The sequence below is a fragment of the Humulus lupulus genome, chromosome 9 (genome assembly GCF_963169125.1).
Source record: "Humulus lupulus chromosome 9, drHumLupu1.1, whole genome shotgun sequence".
Classification (NCBI taxonomy): Eukaryota; Viridiplantae; Streptophyta; class Magnoliopsida; order Rosales; family Cannabaceae; genus Humulus; species Humulus lupulus.
Genome location: NC_084801.1, coordinates 183191332 through 183202510, shown reverse-complemented (window position 1 = coordinate 183202510; position 11179 = coordinate 183191332).

Sequence of the window (11179 nt, the reverse complement as noted above, 5' to 3'; positions counted from 1 at the left end):
TTATGACACGACACGATTAAGGTAAACACGAACACGACACGATTATTAAACGTGTCAAAAACTCCAACACGAACACGACACGATTATTAAACGTGTCGTGTTCGTGTTTACCTTAATCGTGTCGTGTCGTGTCGTGTCATCGTGTCGTGACCCAAATTGCCACCCCTAGTTCAAACTCACCACTATATGAATATTCATTTCCTCATCTATAGGCCTTCGAAACTAATGTTTGGAGCAAACCCCTTCTTTGAGCTCACATGTCATGCTTGCACCATACCTATGACGTGGCATTTTGGTAGATGATTACTAGTGTAAGTCATCATACTGTTTGTATGTTATATATTCGCTCTCCACTTTTGCAAGTCAACATTTTGAGGCTGATAAAAATATCTCAAAATTTGGGGTGTAACAAATAGGAAATGTTTAAGTAGCATAGCATATGTTTTTTTAATTCACCTAGTGAGGACTTTTCTTCAATGAGAGCTTAAAATAAAAATTATATGTATTAGCTGACATTAATAAACATAAAAATATAATTATTTACTTCAAATAAAAATTATAATTATTTTTAGAAACTCTATGTATTTTATAAGGGTTAATTATTATAAAAATTATTTATAAGAGTTTTTATATTAATATTTGTTGAATAAATAATAAATTAAAAATACCTAATGTATTTCTTTTACTGGGGGCTTGACACTATGACCTAACTAGTCTGTCTTTGATATTATAAAAATTCATTCTACCAATTTTCAAGAAATTCCGAATAATTTATAGAACCAAAATGAGAGTTCAAACAGTCTATTTTGCACGTGTATAAAAAAACAAGTATGCGTGCAACATACTATTTGTACTCTATTTTCGACACAATAAATTCTTCAAAATTTTCCAAATACTAATAGAAGTCTGCTATAACTACATTGTATATCGTTATATAAAAAAAAGATTATAATTTCTCTAAGTATTAAGAACAAAGATGATATCCATCTTGATACCCATCCCTCTAATAATCTTGACCGTTCATTTTTTTAACATGATGTTTATAAGATGGTCTAGAAATTTTTGAAAAGATGTGATACATTAATTTTACAATACACAAAAAAAAATTAGAGGGATAAGCATACCACCACACCACTACCTTGGGGGAGAAGAACCAAACCACCAATATTTGAGGCCAACCCGCAACCTGTAAAGCCCAAGGCCTCAACCACCTAAACTACATGTGGTTCTTTCCATTTGACAAACTACTATTATTAATATACCTTTGACATAATTTTAGTCTTTTTTTTTTTTTTTTAATTTTAAAATGGGTTTATACATTTTTGAACCCTGTATTTTGTCTCATTACCTGTTTGGACCATGTGTTTTGACAAATTACTTTTTGGACCCAGTGTTTTATAAAATTATTAAAATAGAATCCTAAACCCGATTTTGGTCAATGATTTCTCAACTAAAATCACAAATAATTTACCAAACTAACAATTCAGAACAAAAATAAAATCATTTTACTTAAAAACTGTGTTGTTATATTCAATTTTTTTTTTATCAAAATTGAGTTTAGGGTTCTATTTTAACCATTTTACAAAACATAGGGTCCAAAAAGTAATTTGTCAAAATACATGGTCCAAACAAGTAATGGGACAAAACACAGAGTCCAAAAGATATAAACCCTTTTAAAATTAGTTTTTTGTGTGAATTATTTTTAAAATAATTTTACTCAATCACAAACATAAAATTAAAAAATTATTATTATTATTTTCTTCATTTGTTTGTAATAAATTAAAATATTAGTAATTATTATGTTAATTTTAAGGTTTTGTTTAAGTATTACATCCAATAACTTTAAACATCTAGGAAGATAAAAAAAGAAACAACATTTTTTATGTTTTTATAAAGTCCTGAAAAATAGTTGATTTCCAAAAACTATAAATTAAAAATTAAAAACAAAACACATTATTATTTTAATCAATTAAAAACTGAAGAAGAAAATAAGAAAAAAATTATAAATTTCTTTATATTTTAGGTTTTAAAATAAAGTGATAAAATGGTATATTTCTTTAATTTTTTTCTTTCCTCTATAAGAAAATGTTCAATATGTCCTATACATTGAGTTTGGATAGAATTTATGAGATAAAAAATATAATTTCTATTGCATTGCCTGAATTTAACAATTAGCTAATTCCATTAAAAAAACAATTAGCTAATTAACTTTAAATTATAAAATATTCATCTAAGATCTTAATTCGAATTTTAATTTAATACACGAGTAAGTCAATCTTTAGTTAAAAGCACAATAGCCAAATTGTTCATTTATGAAAAGTAATGTTACAAAATCTAAAAATTAGATTAAAATTTTTTAACTGTTTTTATTCATTTAAATTAAGTTAAAATCAGTATAAATTTTGACTAATGTTAAATATTTTAATGCGAATTTTAATGATAATTCCATGTGAGTGGATCTTTATATAAATCTTAAAATCTATTGTTAATTAATTCGTAAATATTTTTAGTAAGTTTATAGGAAGACCAAATACTTAAAGAAAGAAAAAATATATATATTTATGATTTTAATATAATAATAATCCGGTCAAATACGAACAAAAAGTAAAACTTTTTTTAATAATTAACTGAATAATCACTTGTTAGTTGTGATTTTAAAAAGAACTAGCTCCACCAACTGCCATTGTTGATCAAAGACTTGGAAAGTTAGGTTAAACGTGTTAACTTATTTCTATAACTAAAGTTTATTTTAGAAAATTTATTAATTATCTTTATTATATTTTGATAATTCTCATATATATTTTTTAAAATATAAACAATATTACATATATAAAACAATAGCATAAACGTATTAAAAGAAAAATTAAACTAAAATATTATTATAATTTCCTTTAAAAAAGAATAAGAGACATCAATTATTGAAGATAGTGACTTTTCTTGCACAGTTTACATCAACTGTGTTATTAAAGGTATTGGATGTATACTTGCATAATTAATTCATAGATAAGAAAGTGTTATTAATGCACAGTTTACAAAACTTACTAGTCTTTGTTTTTAATTTTGTGACAATGATTCAAAAATTAAAGTGGGAGTAGAGAACAAAATTATTAGTTGAACATTTGGATATTGGGGTAGGTTTATGTCAACATTTGGATTTGACTTTAGGTCCCATGCTTCATCTTCTTGTAACAAAGCCTGTTCTACCTACAACAAAAAGGGAAATTATATGGGAAGTTTGATTGATTATTGATTAAAAACTATTGTAGGATTGTTAATTATTTCAAAAATATGCAATTGTTGCAATTGAGACCAAAATACTCTTTTCATTTTCATTTCTTACTCTTCCTCTTCTTTCTCCTTCTCCCTCTTTTCTCCTTCTCCAATCACCATAGTTCTACAAATTTGATGTAACGTATTGGGTGGGGTGAGTATAACTCATGCCAAATCTATGACGACAAAGGAGAAAACCCCCCAAAATAGGGGACTCTCTCTCTCTCTCTTTCTCTTTCTCTCACGAGTCTTTTTCAAAATATCAATAATGAATAATGTCATTTTACATTCTTTCTTAGGCTTATATAGCCACTACAATAAATCTAATAAATGGCAAAATGTAACAAATTCTAAATAAGATTGGTAAATATATCTCCTACATTATTTACCCCATCTATGAAAAAAAAAAATCTTTCCCGAGTTCAAATTGATGCATGCAAAAAGAATGCATAAGGATTGAAGGAAGCTTGAACCAACGAAACAAATAAAACCATTGTTGATCTTGTGAAAGTGGATTACCCAACAAAAAAGTCCCTTCGAATCTCATCCCAAAGCCACAATGGTACCAAAGTAATAGCCAACCAAAATGATAAAATATGTTAAGCTATCCACCATTGTCATCACCTTCCCATTTTAGTCTTGAAGCCTTCAAAATCAATACTAAGAGTATTGAATTCTTCATGGACAAATTTAACATCAAACAAGTTTTGCTTTGCATCCATACATTCATCTTGAAGGCATTCTTTCCCCATCAACAAATCAAACTCAATTTGGGTGGTCAAAGCAATAATCTCAAATAAATTACACAAAAGAGAGCAAGCACATTTTATCTTAAATCTCTTTGTTGAACCCACTAAGAAATTTAGCAACTCGTTGGATCTCAAATTCATTAACATCAAACATTTGACTTAGCTTAGAAAACTCATTGCCATATTCCAATACTAATAGTTCTTATTACCTACAATTGCAATATTTTTGGAATAAAATGAGATCAGGAGGAAAATATAGCTCACCAAAAAGTTGTTTCATCATTGTCCAACTAATCAGTTATTCTTTGCCTTCTTTTTTTCTTTCTTTGAAACACCAATTGACTCTAGTAAGCTTGAGCATGACACCTTTAATTTAGAAGCCACTGATTTGACTTGATAATTCTCTTGTATAATTGTATGGGTAAAACTTGCATCAAATCAAATATACTATCAATGTACTTATTATATCCATCAAAAATTGGAATACCAAAATAAGTGTTGTAACATTCATTTTTAGGAATGAAGCACTTATCAATCTTGTGAGAGAAATTAGCAATCTTATTTGAGCCAATTACACCTTGGGATTCACTTAGTTTTTCATAATGATTTGGCCCCATATGTGAATTAAATAAACCATTTTGTAGTCCATTTGCACTTTTTTTCATATTGTAAATATGGGCCTCTTTGGGCCAAAAAGCAAAACTTGCCCTAACTTCTTGTAACGCCCTACTACCCTAGAACCGTTACTATGTGATTTTAAAATGTGTCGTTAACTTGCTAATTGAGATTTTAGATCAAAAAGTATGATTAATTTAAAGTAAAGACTCATTTAATGAAACTTTAATAGAAAAGTTTTGGGACAGTCATTAAGATTATAAAGTGTTACATTGGGATCCCAAGACTTTGTTTCAAAATATATTTACAACTCAAAAGTTAGGATACAGTCGACCTAAGCGAAAAAATCAAACGTTTGCGCAATGTTCCTCAAAACTACCCCAGCTGTGGCGGCCAGGTAGGTCAAACATATACGCGCCGCTCCATGCCCTCCAACTCATGCTTGGTCGGCCTTTCCCTTACCCTTACCTGCACCATAGAGCACCCGAGAACTAAGGCCCAGCAAGAAAACTCCACACACATAGCATATAACAATTCATTCCAGTAAATGCATAACTTTAAACAGATACCACAGACTATTCACATAGCGGCCTATGCCGACCAATGTGTGTTACTAGGCACCAGGTTCACGGTCTTCACCGAACGAGTGAGTATAACACCCTAGATGGCCATGCCATGGTAGTCTACATTCAGCATGCTTGTTGCCGTCCGGCATGCATTCAGCATGCTTGTTGTCGTTCCCGGCCTTCGCCGATTAGTCATAAACAAACAAACATGGCATAATAATTATAAACATTCATACATAACACTAAACACAAATAATCGGGCCATGCCCTGCTCTACGGGCACAACAGTTTTCTTACCTGAGTCCCGTGCTGACAGTACCAGGCGATCCCGAGCACAATCCCTAACCCCGAGCCTTAGTTGTAAAACCTAGTCACAACGTAATAATAAATAGTCATCACAATCTAAATCAATACAAAGCCTTCGGAATAATATACTAGCCTACGAGACCTCAGATTCTACTAAACCGGGTAGTAGAATCCCTCCCGAGCCCTTAAGTTTGGGTTCTGGAGCTTAAAATCTACTTTAGCCACTTCCCTTAATTTGAGTCACGGCCCAACCCTTAGGGTCGCGGCATGCTACAAGTCAGAGAGCCCCAAGGCTCTCTGTGATGCCCCAAATTTCCTAATAAGGTTTAGGACCTTGATTAGGGAGGCCAGGAGGGCCATAATTGCTTTACTATGATATTTAATGATAATATGCATGTTTAGGTGTATTAAATATGCATGAGAACCCATTTGTGATAAATTGGGTGATTTTCATATTTTGGCCATTTCGGGCATTTTTGGCATATATGTGAAATGGGCGTGGTGCTTTGTTATTATTTGGTTATGCCAGTGTTACCCAGCACAAGACGATCCTAGGAGGTAAGCTAGTGGGAAAGTCACAACGAGATTTAAGCTTGACTTGGAGTAAGTCAAGGGGTATTTAGAGCATTACCGGGTTATTGGGTAATGGGAATTAATATTTGGTGATAAATTGGGAGTTAGTAAGACCAGGGGGAAATTCTGGAAGTTTTGACTATAATGTCCCCGGGGGTGTTTTCGGGACCCCGAGCATTAGGTTTTATTGGAAGCTACTTAAGCTTGAAGTAACCTTTTAAGAAATAAAAAGAACGTTCTGTACGTTCTCTCTCCCTAAAGTTTTCTTTTCGTCTTCCGATCGCATTTTTGAGGATAACTTGAGTTCTAGGACTCGGAATCAAGCGAGGATCGAGGCATAACAATCCTAGGAAATATTAGAAGCTTATTAGCCGGAGGATTTAGTTGGAAACAACTCAATCGGAGGTAATTCAAGTTTTAAGTTTTAAGTTTTTAAAAGTTTTTAAGCTTGAATTGGATTTTGTGTTTTGATGTGTTTTTGGGTGATTTGAGCCGCGGCTCAGTTCTTGGGCGCTGCGACTCAAGCTTGAAGAAGCTGCTGGAATGGTGCTGATGGGCTATTTGAGCTGCGGCTCTATGGGGTAGAGCTGAGGCTCTAATTGTTGTCAGAGAGGATTTTTGGGCCTGACTTGAGTGGGGCTGTGACTCTAATGGTTGGGGCCGCGGCTCAAAAGAGGAAAAGTGACCAAAATGGGTTTTTAGTCATGGGAACTCAAACCTTAGGCCTCGGGATCATTCCTACTACCCGGATTGGTGAGGATTGATGTCTTGGAGGCTAAGTTTTAGTTCAAGGGTTGGTTTTAGAACTTGAACTCATTGGATCACCATTTGTGGTTGTGACTAGGTTATCACTAGAGGCTTGGAATCAGGATCGTGCTTGTGGCTCATTTGTTGGTAACCTGTGCTTGGACCAAAGGTAAGAAAACTGCACCCCATATGTGACATGCATGGTTATGCTTGATGCATGTTTAAATGTAAACATTGATAGCATAATGAATGCTTGGCAATCTTGCCCATTTGCATATGGTTATTATTGAGGCAAGCTGGATGATTAAGTGTGATGCATGTGATGCACGAGAAACATGTGATTAGGGCATGCCATAAATGATGAATATGAGATTGGTCAGAGCTTGAGTCTCTGTGTTTGTGCATGATCATAATTATGCTAGCAACTGTTTAGTAAGCATGTTGAATGCCCTATTCTTGGATAATTGGCATATGATACACATTGATAGCATTGCTTACTTGTGCATGGTACTGACTAATTAGTCAGATTTGGAAAAGGTGCTAGTATCAACTGTGAAGCTGTGACTCATTAGTCAGGTTCGACAGTGGTACTGGGCACTGGTCACGTTGCACTGACTCGCCAGTCATAATTGGCAAAGGTGTTAGTATCAGCTGTGAAGCTGTGACTTATTAGTCAGGTTCGACAGTGACACTGGACACTGGTCACATAGCGTTGACTCATTAGACAGAACGGCCTTAGCGTGGATCACGCAAGCCAACAGAGATTAGATCTAATCGACCATCAACATTGAATGACTCAAAGAGCATTAATGCCAGACCGACCTCGAGGGTCGATGAATGAAATAAGTGCTTGGAGGCTAGTGGCTTACCTAGCAGCCACTCTCCCTCTTGAATCATGTGATGTTCACTCATTGGTTTGAAAGTTTTACGCTCAGTGTGATTATAATGATGATCATTTAATAATGTTTATGTATAGTGTTATGTTTTCTTGCTGGGCTTCGGCTCACGGGTGTTATGTGGTGCAGGTAAAGGCAAGAGGAAGCTAGACCATCCTTGAGTTGAAGAGCTTAGGTGATGATGTGTACATATGCAGCTGCTCGATCGCCACGGCCGAGGTTTAAAGTGGAACTAGGGTTGAACCCTGTTTTGCCGCTTAGAACGGCCTGTTGTAAATATTTTCTGTAATAAACTCTGAAATTATATTTTCGGGATCCCAATGTATATATTAAACATTCTAGTGAAACGTTACACCCTAACCAAAATGTTTAATCCCTAAACCGCTAATCATACTTAGTTCACTATTTTGGCCAAATGACTCGATTAGCAAGTTTAGCACTGTTTACAAGGCACACCGTAACGGTCCCTGGGGTTTAGGGCGTTACACTCTCTCCTGGGGGACGCGGGCCGCAACGCGCCCTGACTTGCACCGTGGCGCCTGGGTGACTTCAGAGACCCTCTAGGGCCTTCTCACGCACATGGGCCACTACGCCTAAAGAACAGGGCCGCGACTCGAGCTCCAAACCTAGAACTCCCCGACATTTTTCCCCAAGCCAAATCCATTGAAATCCACCTAAATCAACACCCAAATCCAAAATTGTATCTAGAACTCACATCAATACAACATAATCACCATAATTACCTCAAAAACTACCCAATACTTTCATCAAAACCCAAAATCAGACCAAGGCTTAAACCTTAAGGAAAATATTTAAACTACAGCTGAGAACTACAAAAAATTTAGAGTAAAACCTTACCTTACAAAAGAACCACGCTCCTTATGTTGCTGCTAGTAAGTTCCTAGCCCCAATCCCCCTTCAATTCCAAGCCTTCCTCTTTGAATTTTAGAAGAAAAAAAACCCAAGCTAGAGAGAGAGAGAGAGAAAGGGCTGAGAGGGTTGTGTTTTTTTCTTCTAAGTGTCTTGTTGAAGTTAGCCTAACCAAGTCTATCCTTAGCTTCAAAATGACCAAAATATCCCTAGGTGAATTCTTAGTCCTTTAATGCCTCCAAGGGCAAATCTGTCATTTGCCACATCCCCGCTAATTCCTCAAGTATTCCTATAAGTCCCCAATTAACTCCAGCATACCCAAATATGTAATGCCCAAGTAGCGTATTTAATTAATTATTTGGTTACTTATTAGTTATGATATATTCATAGATTGTGGTAAAGTAAAATAATACTTATAGTTGTGGTATTATTTTGAATAATGTTAAAAAAAAAGTGAGATGATCGCATAAAATAGCATGGAAATTTAATTTATTCTATAAATTAAGTTTATAAAGAAATTAAGCTTAGAATTTACCATAGTTAAGGGATGTACTATGGTTGAGTTAAGAAGTTGAGTCTAGATTAATCTAGGATTTAAATTTTAGTTTAAGACTTAGTAAATAATTAGAATGTTTTAAAATATTCGTTAAGAATTTTGAATTGTAGATTTCGGCTAACTACTTTGATTATAGTAGATGTTTTGGTTAGTTTGAGTTATTAGTCATGAAGTAAGTAATATTCATAAGATATATATATATATATATAGTAAAAATGGATGCTAATGATGAAAGGATAAATTAAATAATTAAATTAGTAAATATTTGTTGTTTTAAGTCAAAAGTTTCGGCTAGCCTAGAATATATATATTATGTGTCAAGTAGTTATTCAAATAGATATTATGTAAGTAGGTAATATAGAAAGATTTTTTTCTAAATAACAGGAACTAAAATTTGTGAATCTCGGATGGGTATTAGTTAGATAGAATAAGTTGAGATATTTGAGGGAATTTAAAGTATGTATGGTTATAAGTTTAAATTTGAATAAGTGTGATAGTATATATATATATATAAGTCGCATAGAGAAAGAGTGAAAAAAAATAAAAGTAATCTGAAACAAAGAAGAGACAAGTAGTAAGGTTTCAAGTGACAAATAGCTAAGGAAGGTTGGTGTATACTATCACACCAATACAAGGTATATTTTATATCTTCCTATTGTATTATGGACTAGATTTAGATTCTTTTGATTATTGGATTATGTGTGTTTAATTTAGGGTCCTAGCTTTGCGATCTCTCACGCCAGTTATTCATATTCTCGAATTTCTGAGGTAAGGAAAATTAGGTAGTGTAGATGTTAGATCTACTATTTTATATGGCTAACATTTCAGGTATATGGAGCACTAGCGCTCTGTTTTAGGCCATGGAGGCATTGTGGTATAATGGACTGTGGAGATGTCCAACCATTATAGCTCTTATTTATTTCTTTGGATGTCCTGATTTATTATTTAGGTGTTTATGACTAATGTTATGATTGCAAGATATAATTTATGATCATAATCTATGTGTGATCTTTGGTATGACTGTGCTATAGGATAGATTGTAACTTTAATTCTGTTATGATTCTAGAATTTCATGTGAATTTGTTTGTTATGGGATTATAATTGATTTCTGTATGATCTGTTGTGTATTTTCCTTACTGGGCTTAGAAGCTCATTCCTCTATTTTATTTTTGCAGATTAAGGTAACCTTAGATGACTGGTGGCGAGCGGATTCCCAATAGCAAGACTGGTGTGAATATGTGGGGGCCGTATAGCCGCGTGTTATTATTCTTGGGAAATTATGAAATTTAGTAAATGTTGCCTAGTTTTTTTTTTTAATTTTTATTCCAGTGTAAAGACTATTACTGTTTTAAACCCGGGTTATATTTATTTTAAATTATCAATAAAAAATGCAATATTTTTTTTTTTTTTTTACGATTTATTACATTTTTTTTTCAACTCTCTATTTCTACAATTATAGTCAGAATATAGGTTGTTACAAAATAACGGCTAAATAACCCGGTACATTCCGAACACACGCCAAGTTCCCAAAATACCCCTAAGCTCACCCCAAGCCGGGTATCTAACCCTGGATTGACTATTCCGCTAATCCGCTTCCTAGGACCGCCTCGGACCACACATCTCAAATATATCTCCACCATACTGTGGTCTCAACCATAACACACACATAAATATATATATATACCCTCAATGGGTCAAAAATTACAAATATGCACTTATTAACAAGAATGGACCCACATGCATATTTAATTCACCTAAACATGCATATATATATATATATTCACGTTATATTTTAACTCAAGTAATTAAGTACTAATACACACATATATCACAGTTAATCACCTAGTAATACAATTAAGTCATTTATTGCCCTCCCAGCACACTAATCACGACACTAAGTCTTATTAGCAAATTTGGGACATTACACTTCTTCTTTATCGTGAGCAAGCTAATCTGCCACAACCACGTGAGTATTATCACCAAGCTACGTCATGTCCTCCTATTCTAGTGTGTACCCAACAACAAAGCATT